This window comes from Pseudophryne corroboree, chromosome 2 (genome assembly GCF_028390025.1).
Source record: "Pseudophryne corroboree isolate aPseCor3 chromosome 2, aPseCor3.hap2, whole genome shotgun sequence".
NCBI lineage: Eukaryota > Metazoa > Chordata > Amphibia > Anura > Myobatrachidae > Pseudophryne > Pseudophryne corroboree.
In genome coordinates this window covers 539,448,574-539,475,955 of record NC_086445.1, presented here as the reverse complement: position 1 = coordinate 539,475,955, position 27,382 = coordinate 539,448,574, and the positions used below count along the sequence as shown (strand labels likewise).

Here is a 27,382-nt window from a genome sequence, read left to right as displayed (position 1 = left end):
TATATGAGCCACTGCCGTGACATTGTCTGACTGAATCAGAACCGGTTTTCTCCGAAGCAATTCCTCCGCTTGACGCAGGGCGTTGTATATGGCCCTCAACTCCAGGACGTTGATGTGGAGACAAGACTCTAGGCTTGACCAGAGACCTTGGAAATTTCTTCCCAGTGTCACTGCTCCCCAGCCTCGGAGGCTTGCGTCCGTGGTCACCAGGACCCAGTCCTGAATGCCGAACCTGCGACCTTCTAGTAGGTGAGCACTGTTCAGCCACCACAGGAGAGATACCCTGGTCCTGGGAGACAGGGTGATCCTTTGATGCATTTGTAAATGGGACCCGGACCACTTGTCCAAGAGGTCCCATTGAAAAGTCCTCGCATGGAACCTGCCGAAAGGGATGGCCTCGTAGGAAGCCACCATCTTCCCCAGGACCCGCGTGCAATGATGCACTGAAACCTTTTTTGGTTTTAATAGGTTCCTGACCATGGCTATGAGTTCCTGAACCTTTTCGATCGGAAGAAAAACCTTTTTCTGGTCTGTGTCTAAAATCAGCCCCAAAAAGGTCAGACGCGTTGTAGGGACTAGCTGGGACTTCGGTATATTGAGAATCCAGCGATGTATCTGCAACGTCTTCATGGACAGAGACACGCTGTCCAGCAACCTCTCCCGAGATCTCGCCTTTATGAGGAGATCGTCCAAGTATGGGATAATTGTGACCCCCTGCCCGCGCAGGAGCACCATCATTTCCGCCATTACCTTGGTGAAAATTCTCGGGGCCGTGGAAAGCCCAAACGGCAACGTCAGAAATTGGTAGTGACAGTCCTGCACTGCAAATCTCAGGAACGCCTGATGCGGGGGGAATATCGGAACATGAATGTAAGCATCCTTTATGTCCAGGGACACCATCCAATCCCCCCCCTCCAGGCTGGCGATGACCGCCCTGAGTGATTCCATTTTGAACTTGAACCTCTTCAAGTACAGGTTCAGAGATTTCAGGTTTAAAATGGATCTGACGAACCGTCCGGTTTCGGGACCACAAACAGGGTTGAGTAATATCCCTCTCCTTGCTGGAGATGAGGAACTGTGACAATCACCTGTTGAATATACAATTTTTGGATTGCTGCCAACACTAGCTCCCTCTCTGACGGGGAAGCCGGCAGAGCCGATTTGAAAAATCGGCGAGGAGGCAAGTCTTCGAATTCCAGCCTGTATCCCTGAGAAACAATCTCTAATGCCCAGGGATCCACCTGTGAGTGAACCCAGATGTGGCTGAAAAACCGAAGACGAGCCCCCACCAGATCTGCCTCCCCTCGGAAAGCCCCAGCGTCATGCAGTGGACTTTGCAGACGCAGGGGAGGACTTCTGCTCTTGGGAACTAGCTGTGTGCAGCTTTTTTCCCCTGCCTTTCCCTCTGGCAACAAAGGATGATCCACGTACCTTCTTGTTTTTATTGGAACGAAAGGACTGCATTTGATAATGAGGTGCCTTTTTTGTATGCTGCGGGGGGACATAAGGTAAGAAATTTGACTTACCAGCCGTAGCCGTAGAGACAAGATCCGAGAGGCCGTCTCCAAACAACTCCACCCCTTTGTAAGGCAAGGACTCCATATGCCTCTTTGAATCGGCATCTCCCGTCCACTGTCGGGTCCACAAGAGCCGCCTAGCAGAAATAGACATAGCATTTATTCTGAAGCTTAACAAATGTCTCTCTGAGCATCCCTCATATACAAGGCAGCATCTCTGATATGCTCTATGGTCATTTGAATGGCGTCCCTATCTAAGGTGTAAATTTCCGTAGATAAGGAATCTGCCCATGCCACAACCGCACTACAAACCCAGGCCGACGCCATAGCCGGTCGAGCAATAGTACCGGAATGATTGTAAATGTGCTTTAAGGTAATTTCCTGCCTGCGATCAGCAGGTTCCTTGAGGGAAGCCGTATCCTGAGAAGGCAGTGCCACCTTTTTGGACAAACGTGTCAGCGCCTTGTCAACTTTTGGCGAAGATTCCCAGCGTATCGTATCAGTTTGTGGAAAAGGATACGCCATGAGAATCCTTTTGGGAACTTGTGGTCTCCTATCCGGAGATTCCCAAGCCTTTTCGCACAAGTCACTTAATTTAAATGAGGATGGAAAAGTGACTTCAGGCCTTTTCCCTTTATACATGTGTACCCTCGTGTCAGGGACAGGGGGTTCCTCAGTAATATGCAAAACCTCTTTAATGGCAATAATCATGTACCGTATACCCTTAGCCACCTTTGGCTGTAATTTTGCATCTTCATAGTCGACACTAGAGTCAGTATCTGTGTCGGTATCTGTGTCAGCGATCTGGGATATGGTGCGCTTCTGAGACCCCGAAGGACCTGGCGCCCCAGGGACAGGCATGGACTGGCTACCTGACTGATCCCTAGCTTCTGCCTTGTCTAATCTTTTATGCAATAGATTGACATTTGCATTCAAGACATTCAGCATATCCACCCATTCCGGTGTCGGCGTTGCCGACGGCGACCTGACATTCAAGCACTCCCCCTCCACATTAAGCGAGCCTTCCTCGTCAAACATGTCGACACACGCGTACCGACACACTTCACACACACACACACACACACACACACACACACACACACACACACACACACACACACACGGAACCCCTTTCCTGAAGACAGTATCCCTGTCAAGGCCCTTTGGAGAGACAGAGAGAGAGTATGCCAGCACACACCCCAGCGCAATAACCCTGGAGACCAACACAAAATGTTTTTCCCCAGCAGCGCTGTATAATATGTAAACCGCCAATTATGTGCCCCCCCCCCCCCTCTCTTTTAAGCACCCTTTCACCGTGTGCAAGCAGGGGAGAGTCCGGGGAGCTTCCTCTCAGCAGTGCTGTGGAGAGAAAATGGCGCTGGTGAGTGCTGAGGGAGAAGCCCCGCCCCCTCGGCGGCGGGCTTCTGTGCCGCTCAAACTTAGTAAAATATGGCGGGGGCTCTTTTATATACATGTACAGAGCCCACCTGTACATATAGTCTTTTTGCCATGCAGAGGTTTATATTGCTGCCCAGGGCGCCCCCCCCTGCGCCCTGCACCCTTACAGTGACCGGAGTATGTGAGGTGTATGGGAGCAATGACGCACAGCTGCAGTGCTGTGCGTTACCTCAGTGAAGCTGAAGGCTTCTGCCGCCTGACGACTTCTGTCTTCTGTACTTCTAGCTCTGTGTGGAGAACGGCGGCGCGGCTCCGGGGGTGGACGCCCAGTAAGAACCTGCATTCACCCCCTCTGGAGCTAATGGTGTCCAGTAGCCGAGGAAGCAGAGCCTATCTTTGACAAGAAGGTCTGCTCCTCTCTCCTCAGTCCCTCGATGCAGGGAGCCTGTTGCCAGCAGTGCTCCCTGTGAAAAAGTAGTAAAAGGTAGAGAGAGAAAAATCCAAACAAAAATGCTTCTAGGCAGAGAACTCAGGAGAGCTCTCTGCAGTGCACCCATCTTGCTCTGGGCACAGTGTAAAACTGAGGTCTGGAGGAGGGGCATAGAGGGAGGAGCCAGTGCACACCCAGAGTCCAAAGCTTTCTTAAAGTGCCCTATCTCCTGTGGAGCCCGTCTATCCCCCATGGTCCTTACGGAGTCCCAGCATCCTCAAGGACGTTAGAGAAAGGGTTGATAAATATTTAGTTTAGGTAAACATATTATTTTCTTTTTCACACTGGGGGGGGGGGGAGAAAATTGCTGCGAAAATGGCTTTTCACTGGTATGTGCACTCCCGTTTTTCGACCTATTCAATTCCAAATGGGTTTCACATGAAAATTCTTGCAGTGAAAATGGGGAGATTAGCCTGTACCTCAAAAAATGCTAAACTAGCAAAGGATAACAGAAGAGAAGTGTATTAGCAGTGGTGCAAGTAGAAATTTTTTCTTAGTGGTACTGATAGTAAAAATGGCCATGGTCACGTGCCATGAGGGGTGTGGTCACACACAACTAAGGGAGTGGCTACATGACAATAGAGGCATGGCCACATTATGCCACACACCGTAATGCCCCTTACACATTATGCCAAACACCGTAATGCCCATTACACATTATGACACACACCATAATGCTTATTACACATTATGCCACACACCGTAATGCCCATTACACATTGTGCCAGACACCCTAACACCCATTACACATTATGCCACACACCGTAATGCCCATTAAACATGATTATGCCACACACTGTAATGCCTTACATCAGAGGCGGCAAAACGTCGATCGCGATCTACCGATAGATCACGATCCAAGTGTGACTTGCCGCCTCTGCCAGCGTTCGGGTGATGTCATGAAGTCAGCCGCGCACCTGCACAATGCACAATTGGGAATGCGATGTGAGGAGCAGCAGCAGCGGCGGGAGCAGGCACATGACAGCGGGGATCCAGCCAGCCAGCGGGGAGACAGCCAGCTAGTGGGGAGACAGCCAGCTAGAGTAAGTATTGATGTTAGTGTGGGCACATGGCACTGTGGGGGCATGACTGGCACTGTGCGGGCATGTCTGGCACTGTGGGCACTTGGCACTGTGGGGGCATATTTAGCACTGTGGGGGCATATCTGGCACTGTGGGGGCATATGTGTATCTGGCACTGTGGGGGCATATGCCCCCAACTATCCCTCCTAGGTAGATCACAAAAGCTTTTCAGCTTTCAAAGTAGATCACCGGCTCCAAATGTCTGGCCAACCCTGCCTTACATATTAAACCGCACACCATTTTATGTCCCACACACAAAAAATGCCCCTTATAAATTATGCCCCAGCTGTGGGCTGGTTGTACTGAGCACCACCACCATATTTCTTAATGGTACTCCGTACAACCCTGTACCACCCTACTTTCAGCACTGTGTATTAGAGATCACATTAAACAGTTTTTGGGGACTTAAATTGTGTGAAAAAGCTGTTATATGCATTTTTTTTTAAATGCAAAACATTTTTAGAAAGCAATTTTTTTGTGTGCAAAATAAACACTCTCATTAAATATGGGGTACATGAAAATGGGTATATATATTTTTGGGTCATTTTAGGGGTCTTTTAAAAAAAATTGGAAAAAGACCAATTACTCCCACCTGCAAGCCTAAAAACACCTGTCCCACTCATAAAGCACCCCAATATACCTGTCCCATACCTTGAACCCTAATTTTAATCACTTTGTACTTTTTCACCCCAAAAATGACATGTCGCTATTGGCCAATTAAAAATAATTAAATACTTCAACGTGCCTAATTAGTCCCAGAGGTTCTGCACCATATCCAAACAATTTTACCTTAAAATTTGGTAGGTGAAGTGAAAATTGTATGTATGTGACAACATATGGTCATTAAGGGGAAATGCACGGTGGGACAATTATATAAAGAAGGCATCTTTAAAACATTTCAACAACTGCAGAATGAATTTAATGTACCAAGGAATGCAGTTTTCCGGTACTTGCAGGTACGCCATGCTGTGCAAGCCCAGTTTTTACAAAAAACACCTGAAATATCGGCCTCTCCAATTAAAACGCTATTGGTCAAATTGAAACCTAGGGGTCGGATGTCTGCTGTGTATGCTGTCTTAAATGAGAGTTTGTCACATGAGTTAATGGAACATTTAAAAGCGAAGTTGAAGTTGGACATAGGCCGGATTCCAGATGAACAATGGATACAGGTTTTGAGCTCAATAAAAATAGCTACAGCATATGTGAGGTATCAACAGTTGCATTTGTATGTGTTACATAGGGTTTACCACACCCCATTGACTATGCAACGTGCAGGTATATGGGACAATTCTTCACTATGTCCCAGATGCCAAATGGAAAATTTAGGATTTGGGCACTTATTATGGGATTGCCCATTGGTTTATTCTTTCTGGGATCTTATGTGGAGGGACATATTGCATACAGCTCCATCATTGCCGGGGTTAAACCCTCAAATATGCTTATATTGAATTGGTGTGGTGGAGACACATTCCTATGGAATTTATAGTTACATAATAAGCCTGTCCACATTAGCTAAAGTTATTATAGCGTGTGGCTGGTTTTCATATAATCCGCCAGAACTTGTTAAGTGGAGGGCTCTGGTTAATGAAACGGTCAGGCATTAGAGGTTCATGTTTGCATCTAGGAACACTGGGTAAATTCAATGATAAATGGGATAGATGGAGATACTCAAGGCTTGGGAAACCAGAGGAGGATAATATGGATATATCTGTAAGGGGTTAACAAAATATAACAAAATAAAATAAAGTGGGTATGAATTTTTCTTGTCTTTGTAGATCAGGGGTGGGGAACTTCAGGCCCGCGGGCCATATAAGGCCCGCAAAGCCACTTGATCCGGCCCGGCCAGACTCACCTAACCGAGGGAGATGCCAGGTGCCCGCTGAGATTTTGTTACTAGCGAGTGCCCGGCTTCTTAGCCTCAGCAGCAGCCGGAGGCAAGAGCTCACTTCCGAGCTCCGGCTCTGGCAGTGTGCGTGTGCGGCTGTGCGGTGCTATGGGAGAGATGTCATGATGTCTCTCTCATAGTTCTGAGGAGTGGGCAGCCAGGCAGAGTGCAACGGTCCGGAAGCAGGAGCCGGGCTAGTGTGTATTGTTTCCCCCCCCCCCCTTTTATTGTGTGTGTGTGTGTGTGTGTGTGTGTGTGTGTGTGTGTGTGTGTGTGTAAGCGGCGCTACTAGGGGGCATATCTAATGGTGCATAACTACATTGGGCATATCTAATGGGGCATAACCACTGACTGGGGGCATATCTAATGGGGCATAACAACTTACTGGGGGCATATCTACTGGGGGCATAACTACTGACTGGGGGCATATCTACTGGGGCATAACTACTGGGGGCATATCTACTGGAGGCAGGCTAATTTTTAAGTTGATAATTTTTGTATGGCCCCCGAAGGATTTTATAAATATTCAAATGGCCCTTGGTAGAAAAAAAGGTTCCTCACCCCTGTTGTAGATCCATGTACTATGAAGGATAGCATGTGAAATCAGGGGAAGCAAAATGTATGATGAGATCTCCTTGGTGGAGAAGAGGAGGAGCGGGGGAGAACCTTTTTTCTTTTTTTCTTCTTTGCTGTTGTCGGGGTAGTTCTTGCTTGTATGTAAAATACACTGAAAGCTCATATATTAAATTTGTGAAGATGTGTAATGGCATTGTTTAAGTAAAGAAAAGCTTAACTGAAAAAAGTTGCACAGATCAGAAGAGAATACGTGATAATAATTGATTAATTTCTAGTTTGTTTTTATTCTATAAATTAAATATATGCACATAGTAAAGTATGCACTATAGCAGGAGAGGCCAACCAGTCAGAGACAAAGAGTAAAAAAATCTTGTTAGGTACGTCAAAGAGCGGACATAGGCCCTCATTCCGAGTTGTTTGCTCGCTAGCTGCTTTTAGCAGCATTGCACACGCTAGGCCGCCGCCCTCTGGCCCTCATTCCGAGTTGTTCGCTCTGTAATTTTCTTCGCATCGCAGCGATTTTCCGCAAACTGCGCATGCGCAATGTTCGCACTGCGACTGCACCAAGTAAATTTGCTAAGAAGTTTGGTATTTTACTCACGGCATTACAAGGTTTTTTCTTCGTTCTGGTGATCGTTGTGTGATTGACAGGAAGTGGGTGTTTCTGGGCGGAAACTGGCCGTTTTATGGGAGTGTGTGAAAAAAACGCTGCAGTTTCTGGGAAAAACGCGGGAGTGGCTGGAGAAACGGGGGAGTGTCTGGGCGAACGCTGGGTGTGTTTGTAACGTCAAACCAGGAACGAAACTGACTGAACTGATCGCACTGGCAGAGTAAGTGTCGAGCTACTCAGAAACTGCTTAGAAATTTCTAATCGCAATTCTGCTAATCTTTCGTTCGCAATTTTGCTAAGATAAGATTCACTCCCAGTAGGCGGCGGCTTAGCGTGTGCAATGCTGCTAAAAGCAGCTTGCGAGCGAACAACTCGGAATGAGGGCCTCTGTAAGTGTATCTTAGCTTAGCAGAATAGCGAACGAAAGATTAGCAGAACTGCTAATAAATAATTATTTGCAGTTTCTGAGTAGCTCCAGACCTACTCACAGATTGCGATCAGCTCAGTTCGTTTAGTTCCTGGTTTGCCGTCACAAACATGCCCTGCGTTCGGCCAGCTACTCCCCCGTTTCTCCAGACACTCCCGCGTTTTTCCCTGACACGCCTGCGTTTTTTAGCACACTCCCGGAAAACGCTCAGTTACCACCCAGAAACGCCCCTTTCCTGTCAATCATTCACCGATCAGCAGTGCGACTGAAAAGCGCCGCAGGATCCACAGCAAAACTGCTAAGTTTTTAATTAAATAACTAAGCGCATGCGCCCTGCGTGCCTTGCGCATGCGCAATTAGCAACAAATCGCAGCATAGCTAAAATCAGCAACGAGCGAACAACTTGGAATGACCCCCATTGAGCCGAAGGCACGTGTGCAAAAATGGGTTGTGGCCTTGTGCCTGCTAGGTCATGCTCATGGTATAAAATACATTGAAAAAGCCAGAGCCACATAAAATACATTTTAAAGCCAGATCCAACATGAAATAATTGAAAATGCCAGATCCACATAATACACTTTAGCTCCCCCATATGTCACTCCAGCCAGCACCCTCCTGTGTCACTCCATCCAGCACCCCCATGTGTCAGTGTGTCACTCCTGCCAGCACCCTACTGTGCCACTGCAGCCAGCTTCCCCGTGTGCCACTCCAGCCAGCACCCTCCAGTGTCACTCCGGCCAGCACCCTCTTGTGTCACTCCAGCCAGCACCCTCTTGTGTCACTCCAGTCATCATCCCCCTTGTGTCACTCTAGCACACCTTCATATGTCACTACAGCTGCACCCCAACTTGTGCCATTGCAGCAGCACCTTATGTGTCCTCTGTTTGCCGGTGGCTCACTCAGTTCCCATAGTGTTACTGCATGTCTGGCTACAGTGCAGCAGTTTCCAAATCTTTTATAGTGATGTGACTTTGAGTGTCGGGAGCCACATTTGAATATAAAAAGAGCCACATGTGGCTCAAGAGCCACGGGTTGGCCGCTGCTGCACTATAACATATAAAAAATTAAAAAGTTAGATCATGAAGCAAAGAGGTAATAGTTACACAGAAATTTGTAATATTAAGGATTACATAAAGACATATACAATAAATATTAAATATTGCACGCGGAATCACGATATATGTATTATACGGATTGTGTAGTAAGCTGTCCAAGACTACTGGAGAATGTTAAATTGTTTAGGACAGATATGCACGAACACGAGTAAAAGAGTTGAGTATGTTACATATGAATATGTGGGGATGGGGGTAATAAAGGAAGAAAGAAATAAGGGAAAATAAGCAAATGGTTTTAGTACACATGAAAACTAATCTGTGCAACCTAGCAAGAAATCAATTGCGCATAAAGTAATTAAGCAAAATGGAAATGAACAATAAAAGATAGTCTGCCAGGCTGATATGTAATGCATTATGTATTCAATGTATAGTATGAATGTATGTATGTTATATGCATTGTAAGGGCATTATGAATGTTTCTCTTACGTCCTAGGGGATGCTGGGGTCCATTTTAGTACCATGGGGTATAGACGGTTCCGCAGGAGCCTTCGGCACTTTAAGACTTTTCAACAGTGTGGACTGGCTCCTTTACTCTATGCCCCTCCTCCAGACCTCAGTTTAGAAAATGTGCCCAGGAGACTGGATGCACAGTAGTGGAGCTCTACAGAGCTTTGCTGGAAAAATACTTTCTTAGGTTTTTTATATTAGAGGGAAGCTGCTGGCAACAGCTTCCCTACTTCGTGGGACTTAGGGGGGGAAGTAGGAACCAACTTCTCAATTAGATAATGGTTCTGCTTCCGCTGACAGGACACCATTAGCTCCTGAAGGGTACTGAACACAGCCCAAGCCTGGCCAGCGTTCACTCCCACAGCACTGCCGCCACCCCCTAACAGAGCCAGAAGTCAGAAGGCTGGTGAGTATACTACCGGAGTCCTGCAGAGAGGGGATCCTCCGGTCATTGTTGGCGGCATACAGGTACACGCGCAGTGGCGGGACGCTGCGCCCCATGTCCCTCAGCACAAGGGTGCAGAGCGCAGGGGGGGGGGGGGGGCACGCTCTGAGGACATGTTTTACAACCTTACTCTCACTGGCAAAAAGGGTACATCCCCAGCCAGTATAAATATTACATTGCTGAGGCTGAAGGGCGGGGCTTCTCCTCAGACTTGCCAGAACACTCACTGGGTGCCATTTTCTCCTGCAGAAACTCCAGTGTGAAGCTCCTGAACGCTGTTTCTCCTCATGATAACGCTGATACAAGTACAGGGTGTTATAGAAGGGGCAGAGAGTGTTCATTATAATTAGGTCTGTGGGCCCATTATTGGTATATGCGCTGTAAGTGGGTAATATTTCCACAATTCACAATAAGGCGCAGTGTATGGACTGGCAAATCCCTCTGTGTCTCTCTGACAGACTTTAGTGTGGGTCTGTCCCCAATAGCTCCCGTGTGTGTGTGTGTGTGTGTGTGTACAAGTGTGTACAAATGTGTAACATGTCAGACATTGGGGAGGGGTCTTCCCAGGAAGAATCCATTTTAGATGCACAAGAGCGTAATGTGGTGGCCCTTCCCTCTCAGAAGGAGCCGGAGTGGGTGAGAATGTTGCAAAAGAATATGTCAATGCTTGCAAATAAATTCTCCGAGTCTGAACAACAGAGTAAATATTGGAGGCAGTCTGTGGAGGATGCACTGTTTACTGACCCCTCCATATCATCCACTAAGGTCCCATCTAGTTCCCAAAAAAGATCTCTGGCCCAGATAAAGCAAGGGGACACAGACACAGATTCCGACTCTGACGTTGACTCTGGGGATTTGAGAGGGGTAGACTCCAAATTAGCCAAAAGCATACAAGGTATGATAGTTGCTATAAAGGAAGTGTTGGAGTTTTCTGAAACAACACTGGTCCCAGAGAAAATAATAATAATAATAATAATAATAATAATAATAATTTTATTTATATAGCGCTCTTTCTCCAACAGGACTCAAGGAGCTTTACAGATATCAAAAACAATGCACATGATATAGAGGATTTGAGTAATACAACAATAGATAAGCCACACAGACATAAAAGAAAACCTTAAGCACACAGAAAGCATAATGCAGGATTGGTGTAGGCATTTTGGGTAATAACTTCCAAGGGTTGTGTATTCCACCCTCACAAGGCACCAGGTGCGGCAGCCATCTTGGGCGCTCAGCGTAGGATTACCCAGGGTGGAATAGTCCACCCCTAGAAGAGATGACACAAAATGGGGGTGATTTCAGAGTCCTACAGTTCAGAGTAGGGTTCCATCAAAACCATCAGGCCTATGTATTTTTCATCCCATCCACAAGTGTACCATATGGGGCAGCCATGTTGGGCGCACTTTGAAGGTTACACTGTGGGAGGTGAGCCATACAAGGGCCAAGTTCATATATGGGAAAACTGATGCTTATGTAGTAGTATGATGTACCCTGCATGTAGGGCACAATGGAAAGGTGTGCAATCAGTGGAGGTAAACATTACAGGAAAAACACATGGTGGGGTTGAAGCGAGCAATGGAAAAAAAAAAACCCCAAAAAAACCACACAATAGCAGGCAACTAGTGGCAGAAGTAGGATTGGGATAACATTATTTTGATCAGATCTTAGTACGGGTGGGTAGGAGAATGTGGGAAAGGATTATTTTAAATTAAATAAAAAGCAGGTTGTGACTTCCTACTTCAAAGGATTTGAATGCGTTCTTTGAAGAATCCTGGGCTAACCCTGAGAAGAAATTTTCCCTTCCCAGAAGGATACGTGTAGCGTACCCTTTCCCTGAGGAAGACAGGCACAAATGGGAGACACCCCCAATGATAGACACTTCAGTTTCTCGTCTGTCTAAGAAACTAGTTTTGCCTGCCCCTGGTTCAGCCACCTTAAAAGATCCAGCTGACCGTAAATTAGAATCAACCCTAATATCCATATATACGGCTAACGGAACGGTGCTCAGGCCCACCATTGCTTGTGCGTGGGTAGGTAACGCTATGGAAAAATGTTCTGACAACTTGCTTGTTAACATAGACACAGTTGACAGGGATGAAATAGCCCTAACTCTCAGCCATATCAAAGATGCTGCAGGTTACTTAGTTGAAGCTATGAAGGATATTGGGATGCTGAGTTCAAGATCCTCCGCTATGGCAATTTCAGCCCTCAGGGCGCTGTGGATCCGCCAATGGAATGCTGATGCGGAATCAAAAAAGAATATTGAGGCGCTTCCTTACAATGGAGAAGCCCTCTTTGGAGACAAGCTGGATGCCATGATTTCAACAACTACATCAGGCAAGTCAGCATTTCTGCCTTCTGCAGCTGCTCCACCTAGGAAAGGATTTCATTCCCATACGATGCAATCTTTTTGGCCCAACAATTTCAAAAAGGCAAAGGGTACCCCCTTCTTTGCAGGAAGAGGTAAAAAATCTACAACACCATCAGGCTTGCAGGAGCAGAAGTCAACAGCTACTTCTGCTAAAACCTCAGCATGACGCTGGGGCTCCCCTGCGGGAGTACGATCGGGTGGGGGCACGTCTACTGTCTTTCAGCCAGGTCTGGGTTCACTCAGAACTGGATCCTTGGGTATTGCAGATAGTATCCCAAGGGTACAAATTGGAATTTCAGGACCTTCCCCCATGCCGATTTTTCAAATCAGCCTTACCAGCTTCTGTTCAGGACAGAGCAAAAGTGCTGAACGCAATACAGAAATTATGTCAAGACAACGTAATTTACTTAGTTCCTGTGTCACAACAGGAAAAAGGGTTTTATTCAAGCTTGTTTGTAGTGCCGAAACCGGATGGCTCGGTCAGACCGATTTTAAACCTAAAGACTCTGAACTTTTATTTGAAAAGGTTCAAATTCAAGATGGAATCCCTGACAGCGGTGATCTCCAGCTTGGAGGAAAAAGAATTTCTGGTATCGATGGACATCAAAGATGCTTATTTACATGTTCCCATCTACCCGCCGCATCAGGCATACCTGAGGTTTGCGGTGCAGGACTGCCACTACCAGTTCCAAACATTGCCTTTCAGGCTCTCCACAGCTCCGAGAATATTCACCAAGGTGATGGCGGAGATGATGGTTCTTCTTCGCAAGAAAGGAGTCAAAGTCATCCCATACTTGGGCGATCTCCTCATAAAAGCGAGATCTAGGGAGAAACTAGTGCAGAACATTGCACTTTCCCTGACGGTGCTTCAACAGCGCGGTTGGATCATAAACCTTCCAAAATCACAAATGGAACCCACAATAAGGTTATCATTTCTGGGAATGATATTGGACACGGAAGCACAGAAAGTATTCCTTCCGGTGGAAAAGGCTCTGGAGATCCAGAGGATGGTCAAACAAGTTTTCAAACCAGCACGCGTATCAATTCATCAGTGCATCCGCCTGCTGGGGAAGATGGTAGCAGCCTACGAGGCTCTACAATTTGGCCGATTCCATGCCAGGGTGTTCCAATGGGACCTACTGGACAAGTGGTCCGGATCGCACCTACACATGCACCGGAGGATAATCCTTTCAACAAAAGCCAGTATTTCACTCTTATGGTGGCTTCAAAGTTCTCACCTCCTGGAGGGACGCAGGTTCGGGATTCAGACTTGGAACCTGGTGACCACAGATGCAAGCCTCCGAGGTTGGGGAGCAGTCACGCAAGGGGAAAGCTTCCAAGGACGATGGTCAAGTCAAGAAGTAGTCCTTCACATAAACATTCTGGAATTGAGAGCTGTGTACAACAGCCTTCATCAAGCGGCACACCTTCTTCAAGGTCGTCCCATACAGATCCAGTCAGACAATGTAACGGCAGTAGTTTACATAAACCGCCAGGGCGGAACAAAAAGCAGAGCGGCAATGGCAGAGGTGACAAAGATACTCCTCTGGGCAGAAAGGCATGCAAAAGCTCTGTCGGCAATTTTCATTCCAGGAGTGGACAACTGGGAAGCAGACTTCCTCAGCAGACACGATCTCCATCCAGGAGAATGGGGCCTCCACCCAGAAGTCTTTGCAGAGGTAGCAGATCGTTGGGGCATTCCTCAAGTAGATATGATGGCATCACGTCTCAACAAGAAGCTTCAGAAATATTGTTCTAGGTCGAGAGACCCACAAGCAATAGCAGTGGATGCACTGGTGACCCAGTGGGTGTTTCAGTTGGTGTACCTGTTCCCTCTACTTCCACTAATACCAAAAGTTCACAAGATCATCAGAAGAACAAGGGTTCGAGCAATTCTCATTGCTCCAGACTGACCAAGGGCTTGGTATCCAGATCTTCAGGAGTTATTACTGGAAGATCCTCAGCCTCTTCCTCTTCGCGAAGGACGTGCTTCAGCAGGGGCCATTTGTTTATCAAGACTTACCGCGGCTGCGTTTCACGGCATGGCTGTTGAGCGCCAGATCCTAGCCCGTAAGGGTATTCCCAATGAAGTCATTCCCACACTTATTCTGGCCAGGAAAGGGGTAACGTCCAAACATTACCATCGTATTTGGAGAAAATATGTATCTTGGTGTGAATCCAAGAAATCTCCTGCAGTGGAGTTTAAATTAGGACGTCTTCTCCTATTTCTACAGGCGGGTGTGGATGCTGGCTTGAGATTAGGGTCTATCAAGGTCCAAATTTCGGCCTTGTCCATTTTCTTTCAGTAACAGTTGGCTTCCCTTCCTGATGTCCAGACATTCGGGAAGGAGGTTCTGGCACCCAACCTCCCTTTGTGCCTCCTGCGGCGCCATGGGATCTTAATGTAGTGTTGCAGTTCCTTAAATCAGACTGGTTTGAGCCTCTACAAGAGGTAGAGTTGAAGTTTCTCACTTGGAAAGTGGTCATGCTGTTGGCCTTGGCCTCAGGCAGAAGAGTTTCTGAATTAGGGGCTCTGTCACACAAGAGTCCTTATTTGATTTTTCATGAAGATAGAGCTGAACTGCGGACACGTCAGCATTTTCTTCCAAAGGTTGTGTCTTATTTCCATATCAACCAACCTGTGGTGGTGCCAGTGGCTTCTGACACCTCAGTCGTTTCAAAATCCTTTGTTGTCGTCAGAGCGTTGAGGACTTATGTTGCAAGAACGGCTCGGATAAGGAATACAGAATCTTTGTTTGTCCTCTATGACCCCAACAAGATTAGGGGTCCTGCTTCGAAGCAGACTATTGCGCGCTGGATCAGAGGTACCATTCAGCATGCTTACTCCACGTCAGGATTGCCGTTACCGAGTTCGGTAAAGGCCCACTCTACAAGGAAAGTTTGTTCTTCCTGGGCGGCTGCCCGGAGTGTCTCAGCGTTGCAATTTTGCAGAGCAGCTACTTGGTCAGGGGCAAACACGTTTGTTAGGTTTTATAGGTTTGACACCTTGGCTGCTGACGACCTTCAGTTTGGTAAGTCAGTTCTGCAGGAACATTAGCACTTTCCCACCCATACTGGGAGCTTTGGTACATCCCCATGGTACTAAAATGGACCCCGGCATCCTCTATGAAGTAAGAGAAAATAGGATTTTAATTACCTACCGGTAAATCCTTTTCTCGTAGTCCGTAGAGGATGCTGGGCGCCCGCCCAGTGTTCATTTTTCCTGCAAATTACGTTTTGTCTTTTTACACAGGTTCTCATGTGTTAAGATGTTTTACAGCAGTTGCTGTTACGTTATGCATGCACGTTAGCATGGGTTATGTTAAAGGCCATGTTAGGCGGCATGTTTTTGGTATGGTGTGAGCTGGTGTGAATCTCGCCACTAGTTTAATGTAAATTCTTCTCTCGAACTTGTCCGTCTCCTCGGGCACAGTTCCTATACTGAGGTCAGGAGGAGGGGCATAGAGGGAGGAGCCAGTTCACACTGTTGAAAGGTCTTAAAGTGCCGAAGGCTCCTGCGGAACCGTCTATACCCCATGGTACTAAAATGGACCCCAGCATCCTCTACGGACTACGAGAATAGGATTTACCAGTAGGTCATTCAAATCCAATTTTTTTCTCTTTTTTTTGTATGTATTGAAAGAAAAAGAAAAAACTAAATTCCCCCCCAAAAAAGATAGGTCCCAGCAATGGAGGGATCAGGTGTAGAAGGCACGAGAAGGTGTGGTTGGAAGAAGCAAGAGGCTGCAAACTGCACACCTGCTTACATGACCCAGAGGACTAATCTGCACCCTGGCATAGTTGAGTATGTATATTTTCTGTTAACCATGTAGCATACCTCCCAACATGACCCTCTCCAGGAGGGACAGAATGCTCTGCTCCTGGACCTCCCCCTTAATTTATGATTGCCATCACCTATGGTGAAACACCTTTCTTATCCATTAACCTGTTCAACACAGGTGCCGGCAATCATACATTAGGAAAAAAGTCCAGAAGCAGAGCATTGTGTCCCTCCTGGAGAGGGTCATGTTGGGAGGTATGATGTAGTGGATTCTACTGGAGAAGGGGACCGACTGGTGGCAGAGACAAGGTGAGTATATGTGAGTTAGTAAATTAAAGTTTTACAGTCTACGGCATGTGTGCTTTGGTGGTTATTTTAATATTTATTTTATAGGGGGACTATATTTATCAGTGGGCCCTAAATGCGCCGCATGCTGGTAGTTTTGGTTCTCCAAGTACTGGCATGTGGGGGAGGCTTGCTGGGACCTGTAATCCGCCTGTAAAAGTCAATATTTTTTGACTCTATATTTGATTGCAGTCAACTCTGCACCCACCACCTGGGGGTGCCAGAGATAGCCCTGGGCTTCACCTTTATTGGTAGGGTCTCACTTTATTAGGAATGCTAGAGTGATTACTTGGGTGGTTGAATGCTTTGGCCAGGGGACCCCATCAAGTGTGTCCCCTGACTGTGACATTAATACCACACCTGATCTGTGCAGGCTTCTCTAAACACACTGTTCAGCAGAACGTCTATTTCTAAAATGTATTTTGCCCCAAGTTTGCACAATTCATGGGTGTGTTTTCAAACACGAATTTTGGTACATTTCCATGAACTGTTGTACTTCCGCGTTTGGCCGATGGTGTATTTGATCGTATTTGTCATTTTCCCCATGTTTTGAAGTTCAATTCGATAGTACACTCCTGTGTTCACCTTTAATAGATTTCCATGTTTGAAAAAATGACCAAAGACACCCGAGAATGCAAACTCGGACAATAACACAATTCTTGGTAAATTTCCCCGTAGGTCTTACCACTGTTGTGCAATATTGTCATTAACTGCAGTATGTGCATGTAAAATTTTAGAAAAAAAAGCTGCTTATCCAAAGGGGGTAGTCATCCATCAGTATCCAGTTGATAAATCTACATTGGTTGCCTTGCAAAAGGTCAAAAGGATCAAAAGGTCAACAGGTAAATTGTAGACAGTGCTTAAGGCTGACATGTTCAAAAGATCTATACTAGCGCTGGCTTGCACAATAACACTTAAGGACGGTGTGAGCCTGAGAGACACTCTACTTTGCCATCTGGACTCCTGGAAACTTCTGCCCTGGTAATATTTGGACTACCATCTCCTTTGGACTTTCACTGCAGCACTACAAAACATCCGGATTTCCCAGGATAAAGGAGTTTGAACAGTGGCAATTCTATTTTTTATGCATTAATTTCTACCTCATTGAGAACACTGTGGCATTTTTATTTAGATTTATATATGTGTTTTTAAAGATGTTTTAGGGTAATAAATTGTATCATTTACTTCATCACAAACCTTCCCTAAGTGTTTTTGTGTAAGCCAGCGCTGGTATATACCTTTCTTTTTATTGCTTAGTCTTTACTCTGGGGATCTGACCAGCCCCAATACCAGCTGCTGTTGACAGCGCACTCAAAATTTATTTATTCTCATGTTATAAAGGTCAACGGGTTCAAAAGGTCGACAAGACAATGGTCGGCACACATATGGTCGACACATTTATTTATAAAAATAAAATTCAAATTTTCTCCCCCAACTTTTTCATTATTTACCGGGTGTGGATCATTAGATCGACAATGTCTAGGTCGACAATGTTTAGGTTGACCACTATAGGTCGACAGTCACTAGGTCGACAGGGTTGGACGGTCGACATGTGCTAGGTCGACAGGTCATAAGGTCGACATGAGTGTTGTCTTTTTTTGTGTCGTTTTCTTCGTAGAGTGACCGGGAACCCCAATTAGTGCACCGCATTCGCTCGCAATGCTTCGGGCAAGGTGCCTCGCTCCACTACCACTTCGCTCGGCACAGATTACCTTTCCAATCGTAGTCCACGTGGATCGTTAAGTATGAACAAGTTCAAAAAAAGATTTAAAAAAAAAACTAATGTCGACCGTTTGACCTGTCGACCTAGAAACCCTGTCAACCTAGTGACTGTCGACCTGTAGTGGTCAACCTAAACATTGTCGACCTAGAGAGTGTCGATCTTCAGACAGGATCCCTTATTTACCATCCACATGAACAATACGTGAGAATAGTAACCTTGCCCGAAGCGTGGCGATCTTACACATTTCCACTAATTTAGCTTAAATATGGTGAAACATACAAAATGACACAAAAAACCTGTCGACCATTTATTTTTTCGACCTTTTCACCCTGTCAGCGTTTTGTATCTGTCAACCATGTTTTCCATGTAGACATTTTGACCCTGACCACCTTTTGCATGTCGACCGTTTGTTGTCGACCTATTGACTGTTTATCTTTTTAATGTAGATCTATTGAACCACACCCCATCCATCTAGGTGTACCAAATGGCATAAAGAGTGTACTGTTCAAAATTCAATGTGCCACATCAAAGTTTAACCTCCTGCCAGTTTAGCACCAAATCTTTATTTAAATTAAATGTCTGTTTTATAAATATATATACTACTGCAGCAGTTTGCCTTGTTTATGGCTTGTATTTGTCATGAGAGAGGGAATATCACAATTGATTTTATAACATGTGCGTGAAGGCTCTGATATGCTTCTAAAATTATTAATATGTGCAAAGTAGAGGTAAAAAAGGTGTTCTGTGAAATGTATAGGATGAGTCCCAAAGACCACCAGCTTGGATGCAGCCCAGCACCCAGGCTGTGACTTGGGGGCACTGCGTGTAAGGACGCAGCAGGGCTGTAACTAGGTAGTGATGTGCACCGGAAATTTTTCGGGTTTTGTGTTTTGGTTTTGGGTTCAGTTCCGCGGCCGTGTTTTGGGTTCGGACGCGTTTTGGCAAAACCTCACCGGAAATTTTTTGTCGGATTCGGGTGTGTTTTGGATTCAGGTGTTTTTTTTCAAAAAACACTAAAAAACAGCTTAAATCATAGAATTTGGGGGTCATTTTGATCCCATAGTATTATTAACCTCAATAACCATAATTTCCACTCATTTCCAGTCTATTCTGAACACCTCACACCTCACAATATTATTTTTAGTCCTAAAATTTGCACCGAGGTCGCTGGATGGCTAAGCTAAACGACACAAGTGGCCGACACAAACACCTGGCCCATCTAGGAGTGGCACTGCAGTGTCAGACAGGATGGCACTTCAAAAAAATTGTCCCCAAACAGCACATGATGCAAAGAAAAAAAGAGGCGCAATGAGGTAGCTGTGTGACTAAGCTAAGCGACCCTAGTGGCCGACACAAACACCTGGCCCATCTAGGAGTGGCACTGCAGTGTCAGACAGGATGGCACTTGAAAAAAATACTCCCCAAACAGCACATGATGCAAAGAAAAAAAGAGGCGCAATGAGGTAGCTGTGTGACTAAGCTAAGCGACCCTAGTGGCCGACACAAACACCGGGCCCATCTAGGAGTGGCACTGCAGTGTCAGACAGGATGGCACTTGAAAAAAATACTCCCCAAACAGCACATGATGCAAAGAAAAAAAGAGGCGCAATGAGGTAGGTGTGTGACTAAGCTAAGCGACCCTAGTGGCCGACACAAACACCTGGCCCATCTAGGAGTGGCACTGCAGTGTCAGACAGGATGGCACTTGAAACAAATACTCCCCAAACAGCACATGATGCAAAGAAAAAAAGAGGCGCAATGAGGTCGCTGTGTGACTAAGCTAAGCGACCCTAGTGGCCGACACAAACACCTGGCCCATCTTGGAGTGGCACTGCAGTGTCAGACAGGATGGCACTTGAAAAAAATAGTCCCCAAACAGCACATGATGTAAAGTAAAAAGAGGCGCAATGAGGTAGCTGTGTGACTAAGCTCAGCGACCCAAGTGGCCGACACAAACACCTGGCCCATCTAGGAGTGACACTGCAGTGTCAGGCAGGATGGCCCTTCAAAAAAATACTCCCCAAACAGCACATGATGCAAAGAAAAAAAGAGGCGCAATGAGGTAGCTGTGTGACTAAGCTCAGCGACCCAAGTGGCCGACACAAACACCTGGCCCATCTAGGAGTGACACTGCAGTGTCAGGCAGGATGGCCCTTCAAAAAAATACTCCCCAAACAGCACATGATACAAAGAAAAATGAAAGAAAAAAGAGGTGCAAGATGGAATTGTCCTTGGGCCCTCCCACCCACCCTTATGTTGTATAAACAGGACATGCACACTTTAACGAACCCATCATTTCAGCGACAGGGTCTGCCACACGACTGTGACTGAAATAACTGGTTGGTTTGGGCCCCCACCAAAAAAGAAGCAATCAATCTCTCCTTGCACAAACTGGCTCTACAGAGGCAAGATGTCCACCTCATCATCATCGTCCGATTCATCACCCCTTTCACTGTGTACATCCCCCTCCTCACAGATTATTAATTCGTCCCCACTGGAATCCACCATCTCAGGTCCCCGTGTACTTTCTGGAGGCAATTGCTGCTGGTGAATGTCTCCACGGAGGAATTGATTATAATTAATTTTAATGAACATCATCTTCTCCACATTTTCTGGAAGTAACCTCGTACGCCGATTGCTGACAAGGTGAGCAGCTGCACTAAACACTCTTTCGGAGTACACACTGGAGGGAGGGCAACTTAGGTAGAATAAAGCCAGTTTCTGCAAGGGCCTCCAAATTGCCTCTTTTTCCTGCCAGTATACGTATGGACTGTCTGACGTGCCTACTTGGATGCGGTCACTCATATAATCCTCCACCATTCTTTCAATGGTGAGAGAATCATATGCAGTGACAGTAGACGACATGTCAGTAATCGTTGGCAGGTCCTTCAGTCCGGACCAGATGTCAGCACTCGCTCCAGACTGCCCTGCATCACCGCCAGCGGGTGGGCTCGGAATTCTTAGCCTTTTCCTCGCACCCCCAGTTGCGGGAGAATGTGAAGGAGGAGCTGTTGACGGGTCACGTTCCGCTTGACTTGACAATTTTCTCACCAGCAGGTCTTTGAACCCCTGCAGACTTGTGTCTGCCGGAAAGAGAGATACAACGTAGGTTTTAAATCTAGGATCGAGCACGGTGGCCAAAATGTAGTGCTCTGATTTCAAGAGATTGACCACCCATGTGAATCCTGGTTAAGCGAATGAAGGGCTCCATCCACAGGTCCCACATGCCTAGCGGAATCGCTCTGTTTTAGCTCCTCCTTCAATGTCTCCAGCTTCTTCTGCAAAAGCCTGATGAGGGGAATGACCTGACTCAGGCTGGCAGTGTCTGAACTGACTTCACGTGTGGCAAGTTCAAAGGGTTGCAGAACCTTGCACAACGTTGAAATCATTCTCCACTGCGCTTGAGACAGGTGCATTCCACCTCCTTTTCCTATATCGTGGCCAGATGTATAGGCTTGAATGGCCTTTTGCTGCTCCTCCATCCTCTGAAACATATAGAGGGTTGATTTCCACCTCGTTACCACCTCTTGCTTCAGATGATGGCAGGGCAGGTTCAGGTATTTTTGGTGGTGCTCCAGTCTTCTGTACGCGGTGCCTGAACGCCGAAAGTGGCCCGCAATTCTTCGGGCCACCGACTTCATCTCTTGCACGCCCCTGTCGTTTTTTAAATAATTCTGCACCACCAAATTCAAGGTATGTGCAAAACATGGGACGTGCTGGAATTTGCCCAGATGTAATGCACGCACAATATTGCTGGCGTTGTCCGATGTCACAAATCCCCAGGAGAGTCCAATTGGGGTAAGCCATTCTGCGATGATCTTCCTCAGTTGCCGTAAGAGGTTTTCAGCTGTGTGCGTATTCTGGAAAGCGGTGATACAAAGCGTAGCCTGCCTAGGAACGAGTTGGCGTTTGCGAGATGCTGCTACTGGTGCCGCCGCTGCTGTTCTTGCAGCGGGAGGCAATACATCTACCCAGTGGGCTGTCACAGTCATATAGTCCTGAGTCTGCCCTGCTCCACTTGTCCACATGTCCGTGGTTAAGTGGACATTGGGTACAACTGCATTTTTTAGGACACTGGTGAGTCTTTTTCTGAGGTCTGTGTACATTTTCGGTATCGCCTGCCTAGAGAAATGGAACCTAGATGGTATTTGGTACCGGGGACACAGTACCTCAATCAAGTCTATAGTTGGCTCTGAATTAACGATGGATACCGGAACCACGTTTCTCACCGCCCAGGCTGCCAAGGCCTCAGTTATCCGCTTTGCAGCAGGATGACTGCTGTGATATTTCATCTTCCTCGCAAAGGACTGTTGTACAGTCAATTGCTTACTGGAAGTAGTACAAGTGGTCTTCCGACTTCCCCTCTGGGATGACGATCGACTCCCAGCAGCAACAACAGCAGCGCCAGCAGCAGTAGGCGTCACACTCAAGGATGCATCGGAGGAATCCCAGGCAGGAGAGGACTCGTCAGACTTGCCAGTGACATGGCCTGCAGGACTATTGGCTTTCCTGGGTAAGGAGGAAATTGACACTGAGGGAGTTGGTGGTGTGGTTTGCAGGAGCTTGGTTACAAGAGGAAGGGATTTAGTGGTCAGTGGACTGCTTCCGCTGTCGCCCAAAGTTTTTGAACTTGTCACTGACTTATGATGAATGCGCTGCAGGTGACGTATAAGGGAGGATGTTCCGAGGTGGTTAACGTCCTTACCCCTACTTATTACAGCTTGACAAAGGCAACACACGGCTTGACACCTGTTGTCCGCATTTGTGTTGAAATAATTCCACACCGAAGAGCTGATTTTTTTTGTATTTTGACCAGGCATGTCAATGGCCATATTCCTCCCATGGACAACAAGTGTCTCCCCGGGTGCCTGACTTAAACAAACCACCTCACCATCAGAATCCTCCTTGTCAATTTCCTCCCCAGCGCCAGCAACACCCATATCCTCATCCTGGTGTACTTCAACACTGACATCTTCAATTTCACTATCAGGAACTGGACTGCGGGTGCTCCTTCCAGCACTTGCAGGGGGCGTGCAAATGGTGGAAGGCGCAAGCTCTTCCCGTCCAGTGTTGGGAAGGTCAGGCATCGCAACCGACACAATTGGACTCTCTTTGGGGATTTGTGATTTCGAAGAACGCACAGTTCTTTGCTGTGCTTTTGCCAGCTTAAGTCTTTTCTTTTTTTCTAGCGAGAGGATGAGTGCTTCCATCCTCATGTGAAGCTGAACCACTAGCCATGAACATAGGCCAGGGCCTCAGCCGTTCCTTGCCACTCCGTGTCGTAAATGGCATATTGGCAAGTTTACGCTTCTCCTCAGACGCTTTTAATTTTGATTTTTGAGGCATTTTACTGATCTTTTGTGTTTTGGATTTTACATGCTCTGTACTATGACATTGGGCATCGGCCTTGGCAGACGACGTTGATGGCATTTCATCGTCTCGGCCATGACTAGTGGCAGCAGCTTCAGCACGAGGTGGAAGTGGATCTTGATCTTTCCCTATTTTTTTAACCTCCACATTTTTGTTCTCCATATTTTAATGTGCACAACTAAAAGGCACCACAGGTATACAATGTAGATGGATGGATAGTTTACTTAATGGATGACGAGTGACGACACAGAGGTAGGTACAGCAGTGGCCTACCGTACTGCTATATACAGTATAATGGACCTGGTGGACACCGTCAGCAGACTGCTAAACTACTAGTATAAAAAAAAAAAGCCACCACAGGTATACAATGTAGATGGATGGATAGTATACTTTATGGATGACGAGTGACGACACAGAGGTAGGTACAGCAGTGGCCTACCGTACTGCTATATACAGTATAATGGACCTGGTGGACACTGTCAGCAGACTGCTAAACTACTAGTATTAAAAAAAAAAGCCACCACAGGTATACAATGTAGATGGATGGATAGTATACTTTATGGATGACGAGTGACGACACAGAGGTAGGTACAGCAGTGGCCTACCGTACTGCTATATACAGTATAATGGACCTGGTGGACACTGTCAGCAGACTGCTAAACTACTAGTATAAAAAAAAAAAGCCACCACAGGTATACAATGTAGATGGATGGATAGTATACTTTATGGATGACGAGTGATGACACAGAGGTAGGTACAGCAGTGGCCTACCGTACTGCTATATACAGTATAATGGACCTGGTGGACACTGTCAGCAGACTGCTAAACTACTAGTATAAAAAAAAAAGCCACCACAGGTATACAATGTAGATGGATGGATAGTATACTTTATGGATGACGAGTGATGACACAGAGGTAGGTACAGCAGTGGCCTACTGTACTGCTATATACAGTATAATGGACCTGGTGGACACTGTCAGCAGACTGCTAAACTACTAGTATAAAAAAAAAAGCCACCACAGGTATACAATGTAGATGGATGGATAGTATACTTAATGGATGACGAGTGACGACACAGAGGTATGTACAGCAGTGGCCTACCGTACTGCTATATACAGTATAATGGACCTGGTGGACACTGTCAGCAGACTGCTAAACTACTAGTATAAAAAAAAAGCCACCACAGGTATACAATGTAGATGGATGGATAGTATACTTTATGGATGACGAGTGACGACACAGAGGTAGGTACAGCAGTGGCCTACCGTACTGCTATATACAGTATAATGGACCTGGTGGACACTGTCAGCAGACTGCTAAACTGCTAGTATAAAAAAAAAAGCCACCACAGGTATACAATGTAGATGGATGGATAGTATACTTAATGGATGACAAGTGACGACACAGAGGTAGGTTCAGCAGTGGCCTACCGTACTGCTATATACAGTATAATGGACCTGGTGGACACTGAGCAGACTGCTAAACTACTAGTATAAAAAAAAAAGCCACCACAGGTATACAATGTAGATGGATGGATAGTATACTTTATGGATGACGAGTGATGACACAGAGGTAGGTACAGCAGTGGCCTACCGTACTGCTATATACAGTATAATGGACCTGTTGGACACTGTCAGCAGACTGCTAAACTACTAGTATAAAAAAAAAAGCCACCACAGGTATACAATGTAGATGGATGGATAGTATACTTAATGGATGACGAGTGACGACACAGAGGTAGGTACAGCAGTGGCCTACCGTACTGCTATATACAGTATAATGGACCTGGTGGACACTGTCAGCAGACTGCTAAACTACTAGTATAAAAAAAAAAGCCACCACAGGTATACAATGTAGATGGATGGATAGTATACTTAATGGATGACGAGTGACGACACAGAGGTAGGTACAGCAGTGGCCTACCGTACTGCTATATACAGTATAATGGACCTGGTGGACACTGTCAGCAAACTGCTAAACTAGTATAAAAAAAAGCCACCACAGGAGTGTTTTTCAGGCAGACAAACGTATACTGGTGGTCACTGTCAGCAAAACTGTGCACTGTACTCCTGCTATAGCTGCTCCCCAGTCCCCACAATTAAGCAGTGTGAGCACTCAGCACAGATATATCATGCAGCACACTGAGCACAGATATGGTATGGAGCGTTTTTTTCAGGCAGAGAACGGATAAAAAACTGGTGGTCACAACTCACTTATCAGCAAAACTCTGCACTGTACTGTACTCCTCCTAACAGCTGCTCCCCAATCCTCCCCACAATTATAGTAAAATAAAACAAGCAATCAGATCAACCAACTGTCTCGTATTAGTAGTAGTACGGAGAGGACGCCAGCCACGTCCTCTCCCTATTAATCTCAATGCACATGTGAAAATGGCGGAGACGCGCGGCTGCTTATATAGAATCCGAATCTCGCGAGAATCCGACAGCGGGATGATGACGTTCAGGCGCGCTCGGGTTAACCGAGCCTTACGGGAGAATCCGAGTATGGCTCGGACCCGTGTAAAAAGGGTGACGTTCGGGGGGGTTCGGTTTCTTGGAAACCGAACCCGCTCATCACTATAACTAGGTTGGCTAGGGAGGCATGCCCGGGGCGCCGGATCTGAGAGGGCACCGAGATGGAATAGACAGCAACATTCCCTACTATGTGTGTATATAGAATGGCACAGGGACACCTGGCTCTCTCCTGTGGTCCAGCGCTCTATCTCCTGGACTCCCAATCACTCCCATGGAGAGGATCCGTGACACGTCGACCGCTCGCCCCCCCCCCCCCCCCTCTCCACCACCCTGTAGAGCCTGCAATACCCGGCATCTCCCATCTGCTGAGCTCAGGTGCAGGCTCTACAGGGAACAATACCCAGCATCATGTGTTACTGCATTCTGACCTCCAAGCACTCCAATAGCACAGCACATTGCCCCCACTCTGCTGCCTGTGTAGGTCCTCTGGCTGCGGCTAAGGATATCTTCCCCCATGAATCATGGTGCCGCCTTCAGGTACTTTGGGCCTGTTCCTTCTAGCTGAGGAGGGCATTGGGGGACATGTTGGGGGTGGGCGCCAAATGATGTCTTGCCCCGGGTGATCAAAATCCTAGTTTTGGCCCTGGACACAGTCTTTCCACTATTGGAGATGTATGGAAATCTGTGCAACCAATCAGATTCCAGCTATTATCCTCTGGAAGGTGCTAGATAAAAAAAAAAATAGACTCTGGTTGGTTGTTATGTGCAATATCTCCAATAGCAAATAAAGTCCTGCATTTATAAATAGTAAAGGAGGCAGTAACTCAGAGTCCAGAGTGGAAATAATGGCAGACAAAAGTAAAATCCTTGATAATTAAAAGGATGGTAACTTTGGAGTAGTAGAGTTCCTCAGTTTGCAGGAACAAATATACAGGAGTTGATAGCAAAATAGGTATATACAGGAGAAGAAACAATCATCCAGAAATCTCGCCAAAGGTAGATCACAGAAGCTCATGGCGCAGCGACTCACACACTGGTTTTCCATATTTTTTTTGTAGGAGGTGTGGCCATGCCTCCACGATTAGGCTAGCCACTTACAGTGCACAGGCCCAGCCTCGCTCTTATAGCCTTGATCACAAACAGCTGGCAGATTCTGTCTAGTATATTGGTAATGAGCTGGGAGTATGGCATTTGGCTATGAAGTTCCAGACAAGCTCCACAATCCAAAGAATAGAAGATGGAATCCTGCCCCCTGTCAACATTAAGTAAGACTCAAGGAGGTTGTTGATTCAGTGCCTGGAAAGTGAAGACAGAGGTGGGAGG

General features: G+C 46.5%; 1 protein-coding gene across 4 annotated transcripts in view; it reads left to right on the top strand.

Moving 5' to 3' along the window:
* Positions 1–27,382, top strand: part of LOC135034466 (myotubularin-related protein 9-like) — a 73,583-nt gene that overhangs the window by 12,974 nt on the left and 33,227 nt on the right. Inside the window, exons 1-2 of one of the 4 annotated variants that reach the window (XM_063954264.1) lie at positions 15,876–15,958; positions 16,043–16,171. The gene's annotated coding sequence lies outside the window, so the exon portion shown is untranslated. Of the gene's footprint in view, positions 1–15,875; positions 15,959–16,009; positions 16,172–17,204; positions 17,335–27,382 lie in introns of those variants that run through there. The other 3 variants (XM_063954263.1, XM_063954262.1, XM_063954265.1) reach the window with 3 other exon arrangements.